Genomic DNA, 14013 nt, shown 5'->3' on the forward strand with positions numbered 1-14013 from the left:
GGAATGGAAGGCGGGAATGATAGATGAGAGAGGTGGAGGAATGGAAGGCGGGAATGATAGATGAGAGAGGTGGAGGAGGAATGGAAGGCGGGAATGATAGATGAGAGAGGTGGAGGAGGAATGGAAGGCGGGAATGATAGATGAGAGAGGTGGAGAAGGAATGGAAGGCGGGAATGATAGATGAGAGAGGTGGAGGAGGAATGGAAGGCAGGAATGATAGATGAGAGAGGTGGAGGAGGAATGGAAGGCGGGAATGATAGATGAGAGAGGTGAAGGAGGAATAGAAGGCGGGAATGATAGATGAGAGTGGTGAAGGAGGAATAGAAGGCGGGAATGATAGATGAGAGAGGTGGAGGAGGAATGGAAGGCGGGAATGATAGATGAGAGTGGTGAAGGAGGAATAGAAGGCGGGAATGATAGATGAGAGAGGTGGAGGAATGGAAGGCGGGAATGATAGATGAGAGTGGTGGAGAAGGAATGGAAGGCGGGAATGATAGATGAGAGAGGTGGAGGAGGAATGGAAGGCGGGAATGATAGATGAGAGAGGTGGAGGAGGAATGGAAGGCAGGAAAGGTATTAGAGGGAAGTGGAGGAGGAATGGAAGGCGGGAATGATAGATGAGAGAGGTGGAGAAGGAATGGAAGGCGGGAATGATAGATGAGAGAGGTGGAGGAGGAATGGAAGGCGGGAATGATAGATGAGAGAGGTGGAGGAGGAATGGAAGGCGGGAATGATAGATGAGAGAGGTGGTGGAGGAATGGAAGGCGGGAATGATAGATGATAGAGGTGGAGGAGGAATGGAAGGCGGGAATGATAGATGAGAGAGGTGGAGAAGGAATGGAAGGCGGGAATGATAGATGAGAGAGGTGGTGGAGGAATGGAAGGCGGGAATGATAGATGTAAGAAAAAAAAGTGTAGCGCTATAATATGTCAGTCAAAAACGTTAGGGTGTGCTGATTGACCAGCAGTGTATATCCCAAAAGTTAAGTAGTATTGGATCACATATATAAAAGCAATGAACATTCCAATATTACAAAGAAAACCACTCTTATTAAGACCTTTGTGATATAACAATATAAAGAGTGTGCATCACACAGATTAAACAATATAAAGAGTGTGCATCACACAGATTAAACCCAAACCCTTATAGCAGAACACAAGCATATAGGGGTGGGAACAAATGATAAGTCCCTGAGGTGAGAGAAGTTCTTATAATCAGGTAGAGACCTCTTAGAACATGGATCCAGATCTCATAGAAATGGTTGTTAATGGTGGACTCCTCCACTGATCAGCCTGGTGCAAAAAGTAACATAAAATGCCCTTACCAGACGCGGTGGACTCACAAGCCATACAGCGGTGAGTCGTACGAGCTTGAACCGTGTAGCACGGTAGGGTTATAGCTGTTCTTGATCTGCAATCGGATGGTCTTGAGAAGGACCCCAGTCCTGAGTAGTCTCCCGGTTCGTACTCCAGCACTCTCTTGGGTCTCAAGCAGTTTGAGATAGGGAAAAAGTGGACGAAAAGAAGCTCCACATAGTGTAAATCCAATCAATCAGGAGATTTATTGTATAAAAAATTTCCAACGAAAAAATTCCAGATAAAAACAAACAATCATAAAGAAGTAATTAGCGCAGTAGACAGATGGTATAAGGTAGCGTCCTACACCCGACGCGTTTCGTCTGAGAAGACATCAACTGGGGTACAGCTAACCTCTCATCTGCTGCGCTATTTAATAAAAAGTGCTCAGATTAGCACCGGGGACACCTGTGTGGCGTGACTTCCGGGTTTGCGTCATGTGATGGTATTCAATATCAGCTGACTCGCTATCTGGCCTATCGAAAATTGAGTTCCGGATCCAAACCAAGCCTCGGTTTGGGTCTCATGTATAACCAATTCTAATTGGGCGATGAGGACATGTGATCCCCACATCCAGGCGTCACAGCGTGGTGACGCGGAGCCCAATCTGTTAATCCTAGTTAGCTGGCTGTTTGTGGACGTATGCGTCACCGCGTATCTACGCGGTGACATCACACGTCCACTATACCCTCTCATTTTTTAGAGTAATGCAGGCGGCAAAAAACCGCTCGCATCGCGCAGGCGCAGCAGCGCGGAATCGGAAGTCCATCCCACCTAAGATTATCAAGGGATAGTGTTTATGAACAACCATCAATCAAAAACACTTCCTCACTCCATTCACCTCTCATGTAATTCTCCATAAATATTAGGATTGTCGGACATAGATTTTGTGACATCCAAAGAGAATATAATCACTGGGGCATGGAAATAATGTAGGTGCATGGACTAATGAAATCATTGAGGAGAACTCTGAATGCAGAACCATGATAGTCACGACACACATGTTCCCCCATGTTTACAAACATTGTTCTTGAGCCGAATAGTACAATCTCTTACACAACTGTGTATTACAAACTATCTGTTTTTTAAAAAAATTTTTATAAAAAATATAAAAAATAAAATACATGTGTATAGGTATATAATCACAGAGAATAAAAATCCACCTGATACATAGTTACATAGTAGGTTACATAGTTACATAGTAGGTGAGGTTGAAAAAAGACACAAGTCCATCAAGTCCAACCTATGTGTGTGATTATGTGTCAGTATTGCATTGTATATCCCTGTATGTTGTGGTCATTCAGGTGCTTATCTAATAGTTTCTTGAAGCTATCAATGCTCCCCGCTGAGACCACCGCCTGTGGAAGGGAATTCCACATCCTTGCCGCTCTTACAGTAAAGAACCCTCTACGTAGTTTAAGATTAAACCTCTTTTCTTCTAATTTTAATGAGTGGCCACGAGTCTTGGTAAACTCTCTTCTGCGAAAAAGTTTTATCCCTATTGAGGGGTCACCAGTCCGGTATTTGTAAATTGAAATCATATCCCCTCTCAAGCGTCTCTTCTCCAGAGAGAATAAGTTCAGTGCTCGCAACCTTTCCTCATAACTAAGATCCTCCAGACCCTTTATTAGCTTTGTTGCCCTTCTTTGAACTCGCTCCATTTCCAGTACATCCTTCCTGAGGACTGGTGCCCAGAACTGGACCGCATACTCCAGGTGCGGCCGGACCAGAGTCTTGTAGAGCGGGAGAATTATCGTTTTATCTCTGGAGTTGATCCCCCTTTTAATGCATGCCAATATTCTGTTTGCTTTGTTAGCAGCAGCTTGGCATTGCCTGCCATTGCTGAGCCTATCATCCACTAGGACCCCCAGGTCCTTTTCCATCCTAGATTCCCCCAGAGGTTCTCCCCCCAGCGTATAGAATGCATTCATATTTTTGCCACCCAAATGCATTATTTTACATTTTTCTACATTGAACCTCATTTGCCATGTAGTCGCCCACCCCATTAATTTGTTCAGGTCTTTTTGCAAGGTTTCCACGTCCTGCGGAGAAGTTATTGCCCTGCTTAGCTTAGTATCGTCTGCAAATACAGAGATTGAACTGTTTATCCCATCCTCCAGATCGTTTATGAACAAATTAAATAGGATTGGTCCCAGCACAGAACCCTGGGGCACCCCACTACCCACCCCTGACCATTCTGAGTACTCCCCATTTATCACCACCCTCTGAACTCGCCCTTGTAGCCAGTTTTCAATCCATGTACTCACCCTATGGTCCATGCCAACAGACCTTATTTTGTACAGTAAACGTTTATGGGGAACTGTGTCAAATGCTTTTGCAAAATCCAGATACACCACGTCTACAGGCCTTCCTTTATCTAGATGGCAACTCACCTCCTCATAGAAGGTTAATAGATTGGTTTGGCAAGAACGATTCTTCATGAATCCATGCTGATTACTGCTAATGATATTGTACGTATTACTAAAATCCTGTATATAGTCCCTTATCATCCCCTCCAAGAGTTTACATACTATCGATGTTAGGCTAACTGGTCTGTAATTCCCAGGGATGTATTTTGGGCCCTTTTTAAATATAGGTGCTACATTGGCTTTTCTCCAATCAGCTGGTACCATTCCAGTCAGTAGACTATCTGTAAAAATTAGGAACAACGGTCTGGCAATCACTTGACTGAGTTCCCTAAGTACCCTCGGATGCAAGCCATCTGGTCCCGGTGATTTATTAATGTTAAGTTTCTCAAGTCTAATTTTAATTCTGTCCTCTGTTAACCATGTAGGTGCTTCCTGTGTTGTGTCATGAGGATAAACACTGCAGTTTTGGTTACTGAAGCCCCCCGATTCACTCGTGAAGACTGAGGAGAAGAATAAATTCAATACCTTCGCCATCTCCCCATCCTTTGTAACCAGATGTCCTTCCTCATTCTTTATGGGGCCAATATGGTCTGTCCTCCCTTTTTTACTGTTTACATACTTAAAGAATTTCTTGGGATTTTTTTTGCTCTCCTCCGCTATGTGTCTTTCATGTTCTATCTTAGCTGTCCTAATTGCACGCTTACATTTCTTATTGCATTCTTTATAAAGTCTGAATGCTGAGGATGATCCCTCAACCTTGTATTTTTTGAAGGCCTTCTCCTTTGCTTTTATATGCATTTTTACATTAAGCCATCCAGGACTTTTGTTCGCTCTTTTAAATTTATTACCCAATGGGATACATTGGCTAATGCCCTTATTTAATATGCTCTTAAAGCAAACCCATCTCTCCTCCGTATTCTTTGTTTCTAATATTTTATCCCAGTTTATGCCTTTTAGCAAGGTTTGTAGTTTAGGGAAGTTGGCTCTTTTGAAATTCAGTGTCTTTGTATTCCCTTTATGTTTCCTATTTGTGTGATTTATACTGAAACTAATTGACCTGTGATCACTGTTACCTAAATTGCCCCGCATTTCCACATCCGTGATCAGGTCTGTATTGTTGGTAATCAGTAGATCCAGTAATGTTTTATTTCTAGTTGGTGCATCTACCATCTGACCCATAAAATTGTCCTGCAAGACATTAAGGAACTGGCGAGCCTTAAATGAATGTGCGGTTCCCTCCGCCCAGTCTATGTCTGGATAATTAAAATCCCCCATTATGATAACACTTCCCATCCTTGCTGCTAATCCAATTTGTGATAGGAGATCCGTCTCCACTTCCTCCCTCAGGTTAGGGGGCCTATAGCATACTCCCAGTATTATTTTCCCCTTAGCTTCATCCCTTTGGAGCTCTACCCATAAGGATTCCACCTCCTCACTAGCTCCCTCAGTGATGTCATCTCTCACATTCACTTGTACATTATTCTTGATATATAGGCATACCCCTCCCCCTTTTTTACCCTCTCTATCCTTGCGGTATAGGGTATACCCTTGAATGTTTGCCAGCCAATCATGAGAGCTGTTGAACCAGGTCTCTGAAATTCCCACAAAATCCAAATCCTCCTCGTACAACAGTATCTCTAGTTCACCCATCTTGTCCGCCATGCTCCTGGCATTGGTGAACATGCCACATAGTTTAGACCGGTCGCATATTGTCCTCGTATTGTCCTGATATATTGGTCATAGCGACCAAAACCATCTAGCAAGAACGAGTGTCTAAGAAAGGGGATATGTAAGCTTCTTATTTGGCCCCCTGTATCGGGTCTTAGGTGCTTCCTATTTTAATGTGAATAGGAAAAAAAGAGGGGAGGGGGGGAAGTAGGGAAGGGAGGCAAAAAAAGTAAGAAAATATATCGAATCAAATAGATGTTACATATATTGTGGAGTCTGTGTGGTAGGGATGATAAAATCTAATACAAATTGGAGTACCAACAGTCAACCAGAAAGTATGTGTAGAAATTTCCAGAATGGGGGGAGGGCATAATGAGGGTCCTAAGACTGATTTATAAACGCATTTATGTCCCACTCGATGTTTAAACCGTGGGGTACATAACATTTAATTTGATGTATCCACCAGGTTTCGAGTCTAGAGACTCCCCTTATGCTGGATTCCCCTCTCCAATGTGGAATGAACCTATCTATAACCTGGAAAGTGGTCCCTGCTGGGTTGCGGTCGTGATATGATGCATAGTGTTTAGAAACGCTATGATTAGTTTTTCCTTTCTTGATTGCTGTGATGTGTTCTTTCACCCTAGTGGTGAAATTACGTATTGTCCGACCAATATATTGCTTTTTACACGGACATGTAATGAGATATACAATATATGGAGTTTTACATGTAGCGAATTGTTTCATATTGTATATTTTGCCTGTGGTAGTAGAATTGAATGTTTCCATTTTGCGTGCTTGGCAAACATTCCATTTGCAAACTGTGCATCTTCTACAAGGATAAAATCCCTGCATATTGTGAAAGAATTAAATTTTATTTGGAGGATCTATCACATTCGGTGCGATTTGTCCTTTAATTGATGGAGCGCCCCTAAATATAGTAGCAGCTTGTTCGGGTAGTACAGGGCCCAAAATGGTGTCCCTCTTCAATATTTTCCAGTGTTTTTTAATGATGTCTCTAACTTGCCTATGTTGAGTGGAAAAATTCGTTAGAAAAGACCATTTGTGCTTGGAATCTCCATGTTTTTTAGGTTTGCCTGATTGGGCTGTCAGTAAAGAGGCCCGATCCATTAAGGCTACCTGTTGAATCTCCTTTGTGATAAGGGAATTATCATATCCTTTTTCGCAGAAGCGTTGTTTTAAGATCTCAGCTTGTAGAAAATAATCAGAGAGATGGGAACAATTTCTCCTTATTCTCACTAGCTGGCTTTTCGGAATGGATTTAAGCCATACCTCGTGATGACAGCTATCGGTCGGAATATAGCCATTCCGATCCGTAGCCTTAAAATATGTTTTGGTTTCCAAACGACCGTTATTAGATATGATCTCCAAATCCAAAAAATGGATCTTGGACAGGCTGGCTTCATATGTCAAATGAATCCCTCTCTGGTTTGCATTCAAGATAGTAATAAATGCATCCAACGAGTCCATACTGCCCCTCCATAGGAGGAGGATGTCGTCTATGTACCTCACCCACAGAGCTAACTCTGGGGGGTTTAACGCATAGACGACATCCTCCTCCCATTTGGCCATAAAAATGTTTGCCAGACTGGGGGCAAACTTCGCCCCCATGGCCACCCCCTTTGTCTGCAGAAAAAATTGGTCATTATACCAAAAATAATTGGCACCTGTAGCGAATTTAAGTAAATCCATGATAAACCTTTTCGCTACAGGTGCCAATTATTTTTGGTATAATGACCAATTTTTTCTGCAGACAAAGGGGGTGACCATGGGGGCGAAGTTTGCCCCCAGTCTGGCAAACATTTTTATGGCCAAATGGGAGGAGGATGTCGTCTATGCGTTAAACCCCCCAGAGTTAGCTCTGTGGGTGAGGTACATAGACGACATCCTCCTCCTATGGAGGGGCAGTATGGACTCGTTGGATGCATTTATTACTATCTTGAATGCAAACCAGAGAGGGATTCATTTGACATATGAAGCCAGCCTGTCCAAGATCCATTTTTTGGATTTGGAGATCATATCTAATAACGGTCGTTTGGAAACCAAAACATATTTTAAGGCTACGGATCGGAATGGCTATATTCCGACCGATAGCTGTCATCACGAGGTATGGCTTAAATCCATTCCGAAAAGCCAGCTAGTGAGAATAAGGAGAAATTGTTCCCATCTCTCTGATTATTTTCTACAAGCTGAGATCTTAAAACAACGCTTCTGCGAAAAAGGATATGATAATTCCCTTATCACAAAGGAGATTCAACAGGTAGCCTTAATGGATCGGGCCTCTTTACTGACAGCCCAATCAGGCAAACCTAAAAAACATGGAGATTCCAAGCACAAATGGTCTTTTCTAACGAATTTTTCCACTCAACATAGGCAAGTTAGAGACATCATTAAAAAACACTGGAAAATATTGAAGAGTGACACCATTTTGGGCCCTGTACTACCCGAACAAGCTGCTACTATATTTAGGGGCGCTCCATCAATTAAAGGACAAATCGCACCGAATGTGATAGATCCTCCAAATAAAATTTCATTCTTTCACAATATGCAGGGATTTTATCCTTGTAGAAGATGCACAGTTTGCAAATGGAATGTTTGCCAAGCACGCAAAATGGAAACATTCAATTCTACTACCACAGGCAAAATATACAATATGAAACAATTCGCTACATGTAAAACTCCATATATTGTATATCTCATTACATGTCCGTGTAAAAAGCAATATATTGGTCGGACAATACGTAATTTCACCACTAGGGTGAAAGAACACATCACAGCAATCAAGAAAGGAAAAACTAATCATAGCGTTTCTAAACACTATGCATCATATCACGACCGCAACCCAGCAGGGACCACTTTCCAGGTTATAGATAGGTTCATTCCACATTGGAGAGGGGAATCCAGCATAAGGGGAGTCTCTAGACTCGAAACCTGGTGGATACATCAAATTAAATGTTATGTACCCCACGGTTTAAACATCGAGTGGGACATAAATGCGTTTATAAATCAGTCTTAGGACCCTCATTATGCCCTCCCCCCATTCTGGAAATTTCTACACATACTTTCTGGTTGACTGTTGGTACTCCAATTTGTATTAGATTTTATCATCCCTACCACACAGACTCCACAATATATGTAACATCTATTTGATTCGATATATTTTCTTACTTTTTTTGCCTCCCTTCCCTACTTCCCCCCCTCCCCTCTTTTTTTCCTATTCACATTAAAATAGGAAGCACCTAAGACCCGATACAGGGGGCCAAATAAGAAGCTTACATATCCCCTTTCTTAGACACTCGTTCTTGCTAGATGGTTTTGGTCGCTATGACCAATATATCAGGTGGATTTTTATTCTCTGTGATTATATACCTATACACATGTATTTTATTTTTTATATTTTTTATAAAAATTTTTTTAAAAAACAGATAGTTTGTAATACACAGTTGTGTAAGAGATTGTACTATTCGGCTCAAGAACAATGTTTGTAAACATGGGGGAACATGTGTGTCGTGACTATCATGGTTCTGCATTCAGAGTTCTCCTCAATGATTTCATTAGTCCATGCACCTACATTATTTCCATGCCCCAGTGATTATATTCTCTTTGGATGTCACAAAATCTATGTCCGACAATCCTAATATTTATGGAGAATTACATGAGAGGTGAATGGAGTGAGGAAGTGTTTTTGATTGATGGTTGTTCATAAACACTATCCCTTGATAATCTTAGGTGGGATGGACTTCCGATTCCGCGCTGCTGCGCCTGCGCGATGCGAGCGGTTTTTTGCCGCCTGCATTACTCTAAAAAATGAGAGGGTATAGTGGACGTGTGATGTCACCGCGTAGATACGCGGTGACGCATACGTCCACAAACAGCCAGCTAACTAGGATTAACAGATTGGGCTCCGCGTCACCACGCTGTGACGCCTGGATGTGGGGATCACATGTCCTCATCGCCCAATTAGAATTGGTTATACATGAGACCCAAACCGAGGCTTGGTTTGGATCCGGAACTCAATTTTCGATAGGCCAGATAGCGAGTCAGCTGATATTGAATACCATCACATGACGCAAACCCGGAAGTCACGCCACACAGGTGTCCCCGGTGCTAATCTGAGCACTTTTTATTAAATAGCGCAGCAGATGAGAGGTTAGCTGTACCCCAGTTGATGTCTTCTCAGACGAAACGCGTCGGGTGTAGGACGCTACCTTATACCATCTGTCTACTGCGCTAATTACTTCTTTATGATTGTTTGTTTTTATCTGGAATTTTTTCGTTGGAAATTTTTTATACAATAAATCTCCTGATTGATTGGATTTACACTATGTGGAGCTTCTTTTCGTCCACTTTTTCCCTATCTCAAACTGCTTGAGACCCAAGAGAGTGCTGGAGTACGAACCGGGAGACTGCTCAGGACTGGGGTCCTTCTCAAGACCATCCGATTGCAGATCAAGAACAGCTATAACCCTACCGTGCTACACGGTTCAAGCTCGTACGACTCACCGCTGTATGGCTTGTGAGTCCACCGCGTCTGGTAAGGGCATTTTATGTTACTTTTTGCACCAGGCTGATCAGTGGAGGAGTCCACCATTAACAACCATTTCTATGAGATCTGGATCCATGTTCTAAGAGGTCTCTACCTGATTATAAGAACTTCTCTCACCTCAGGGACTTATCATTTGTTCCCACCCCTATATGCTTGTGTTCTGCTATAAGGGTTTGGGTTTAATCTGTGTGATGCACACTCTTTATATTGTTTAATCTGTGTGATGCACACTCTTTATATTGTTATATCACAAAGGTCTTAATAAGAGTGGTTTTCTTTGTAATATTGGAATGTTCATTGCTTTTATATATGTGATCCAATACTACTTAACTTTTGGGATATACACTGCTGGTCAATCAGCACACCCTAACGTTTTTGACTGACATATTATAGCGCTACACTTTTTTTTCTTATATTTGTTGTCACAATTAGTCTAATTGGTGGTGTTGGCAGCTTATCGTTTTCACTACATTTTATAATCCATACGTATATTTGTTTTGTTTGGTGGGCGCAGCAGCTTTTTCCTTCACTTTCTACCTTCGGGAATGATAGATGATAGAGGTGGAGGAGGAATGGAAGGCGGGAATGATAGATGAGAGAGGTGGTGGAGGAATGGAAGGCGGGAATGATAGATGAGAGAGGTGGAGAAGGAATGGAAGGCGGGAATGATAGATGAGAGAGGTGGAGGAGGAGTGGAAGGCGGGAATAATAGATGAGCGAGGTGGAGGAGGAATGGAAGGCGGGAATGATAGATGAGAGAGGTGGAGGAGGAATGGAAGGCGGGAATGATAGATGAGAGAGGTGGAGGAGGAATGGAAGGCGGGAATGATAGATGAGAGAGGTGGAGGAATGGAAGACGGGAATGATAGATGAGAGAGGTGGAGGAGGAATGGAAGGCGGGAATGATAGATGAGAGAGGTGGAGAAGGAATGGAAGGCGGGAATGATAGATGAGAGAGGTGGTGGAGGAATGGAAGGCGGGAACGATAGATGATAGAGGTGGAGGAGGAATGGAAGGCGGGAATGATAGATGAGAGTGGTGGAGGAATGGAAGGCGGGAATGATAGATGAGAGAGGTGGAGGAGGAATGGAAGGCGGGAATGATAGATGAGAGAGGTGGAGGAGGAATGGAAGGCGGGAATGATAGATGAGAGAGGTGGAGGAATGGAAGACGGGAATGATAGATGAGAGAGGTGGAGGAGGAATGGAAGGCGGGAATGATAGATGAGAGAGGTGGAGAAGGAATGGAAGGCGGGAATGATAGATGAGAGAGGTGGTGGAGGAATGGAAGGCGGGAACGATAGATGATAGAGGTGGAGGAGGAATGGAAGGCAGGAATGATAGATGAGAGTGGTGGAGAAGGAATGGAAGGCGGGAATGATAGATGAGAGAGGTGGAGGAGGAATGGAAGGCAGGAAAGGTATTAGAGGGAAGTGGAGGAGGAATGGAAGGCGGGAATGATAGATGAGAGAGGTGGAGAAGGAATGGAAGGCGGGAATGATAGATGAGAGAGGTGGAGGAGGAATGGAAGGCGGGAATGATAGATGAGAGAGGTGGAGGAGGAATGGAAGGCGGGAATGATAGATGAGAGAGGTGGAGGAGGAATGGAAGGCGGGAATGATAGATGAGAGAGGTGGAGGAGGAATGGAAGGCGGGAATGATAGATGAGAGAGGTGGAGGAGGAATGGAAGGCGGGAATGATAGATGAGAGAGGTGGAGAAGGAATGGAAGGCGGGAATGATAGATGAGAGAGGTGGAGAAGGAATGGAAGGCGGGAATGATAGATGAGAGAGGTGGAGGAGGAATGGAAGGCGGGAATGATAGATGAGAGAGGTGGAGAAGGAATGGAAGGCGGGAATGATAGATGAGAGAGGTGGAGGAGGAATGGAAGGCAGGAAAGGTATTAGAGGGAAGTGGAGGAGGAATGGAAGGCGGGAATGATAGATGAGAGAGGTGGAGAAGGAATGGAAGGCGGGAATGATAGATGAGAGAGGTGGAGGAATGGAAGGCGGGAATGATAGATGAGAGAGGTGGAGGAGGAATGGAAGGCGGGAATGATAGATGAGAGAGGTGGAGGAATGGAAGACGGGAATGATAGATGAGAGTGGTGGAGGAGGAATGGAAGGCGGGAATGATAGATGAGAGAGGTGGAGGAGGAATGGAAGGCGGGAATGATAGATGAGAGAGGTGGAGAAGGAATGGAAGGCGGGAATGATAGATGAGAGAGGTGGTGGAGGAATGGAAGGCGGGAACGATAGATGATAGAGGTGGAGGAGGAATGGAAGGCGGGAATGATAGATGAGAGTGGTGGAGAAGGAATGGAAGGCGGGAATGATAGATGAGAGAGGTGGAGGAGGAATGGAAGGCAGGAAAGGTATTAGAGGGAAGTGGAGGAGGAATGGAAGGCGGGAATGATAGATGAGAGAGGTGGAGAAGGAATGGAAGGCGGGAATGATAGATGAGAGAGGTGGAGGAGGAATGGAAGGCGGGAATGATAGATGAGAGAGGTGGAGGAGGAATGGAAGGCGGGAATGATAGATGAGAGAGGTGGAGGAGGAATGGAAGGCGGGAATGATAGATGAGAGAGGTGGAGGAGGAATGGAAGGCGGGAATGATAGATGAGAGAGGTGGAGAAGGAATGGAAGGCGGGAATGATAGATGAGAGAGGTGGAGAAGGAATGGAAGGCGGGAATGATAGATGAGAGAGGTGGAGGAGGAATGGAAGGCGGGAATGATAGATGAGAGAGGTGGAGAAGGAATGGAAGGCGGGAATGATAGATGAGAGAGGTGGAGGAGGAATGGAAGGCAGGAAAGGTATTAGAGGGAAGTGGAGGAGGAATGGAAGGCGGGAATGATAGATGAGAGAGGTGGAGAAGGAATGGAAGGCGGGAATGATAGATGAGAGAGGTGGAGGAGGAATGGAAGGCGGGAATGATAGATGAGAGAGGTGGAGGAGGAATGGAAGGCGGGAATGATAGATGAGAGAGGTGGAGAAGGAATGGAAGACGGGAATGATAGATGAGAGAGGTGGAGGAGGAATGGAAGGCGGGAATGATAGATGAGAGAGGTGGAGGAGGAATGGAAGGCGGGAATGATAGATGAGAGAGGTGGAGAAGGAATGGAAGACGGGAATGATAGATGAGAGAGGTGGAGGAGGAATGGAAGGCAGGAAAGGTAGTAGAGGGAATTGGAGGAGGAATGGAAGGCAGGAATTGCAGTAGTTGGAGATACAAAGGGATTATAGAGATGGAGAGATGGAGATATGAATGATGAAAGGTTGGAATCATAAAAGTGGGACGGGAATTGAAATGCAATTATAGGAAGGAGAATAATGAGTTCCACGCATGAATTACAAAGTAAATTGAAACTATTAAAGTGAAAGGTAATAAAATGGTGTAACAATATAAACTAAAGGTGAACACTTGGAGAAAACAAGCTTTTTATCTGGCCCGAGATGAAATTCTATCAGAATACATTTCATAATCAGCTCTGTTAAGGAATTGAAATGGTTGGTTTTGTTTCTTTCCTTTGGGGAAACTTCTGACCCCAAACACCAAATCCTGTACTTTGGAGGAAGAATAATTATGCCAATCGTTTGTTCCTGGTCACACAGAATCTACATCTACAGATCTACAGAGGAGTCTATCTAGTAGTCTCTGAAGCCGCGTACACATGAGCGGAATGTCCAACAGAAAAAGTCCGATGGAAGCTTTACATCATCTATACCGATCGTGTGTAGGCCTCATCTGATTTTTTTTCTAAAATTTTGACGGACCTAGAAATAGAACATGTTCTAAATATTTCCTGACGGACCCAATTCCTATCGGGAAAACCGATCGTCTGTATGCTGTTCCGACGGACCAAAAATGACGCATGCTCTGAAGCAAGTACGAGTCGGAAGCTATTGGCTACTGGCTATTGAACTTCCTTTTTTTTAGTCCTGTCCTACGTGTTGTACGTCACCGCGTTCTGGACGGCCTGACTTCGGATTGACTGTGTGTAGGCAATACCGATTGAATGGAATTCCGTCTGAGAAACCTTTAGCGTTTATTCCGAT

General features: G+C 43.8%; 1 protein-coding gene across 1 annotated transcript in view; it reads right to left on the reverse strand.

Annotated features, from left to right (window-relative positions):
- Positions 1-14013, reverse strand: part of TGFB1I1 (transforming growth factor beta 1 induced transcript 1) — a 135530-nt gene that overhangs the window by 40256 nt on the left and 81261 nt on the right. The window lies entirely within an intron of this gene.

The sequence above is a fragment of the Aquarana catesbeiana genome, linkage group LG06 (assembly GCF_042186555.1).
Source record: "Aquarana catesbeiana isolate 2022-GZ linkage group LG06, ASM4218655v1, whole genome shotgun sequence".
Classification (NCBI taxonomy): domain Eukaryota; kingdom Metazoa; phylum Chordata; class Amphibia; order Anura; family Ranidae; genus Aquarana; species Aquarana catesbeiana.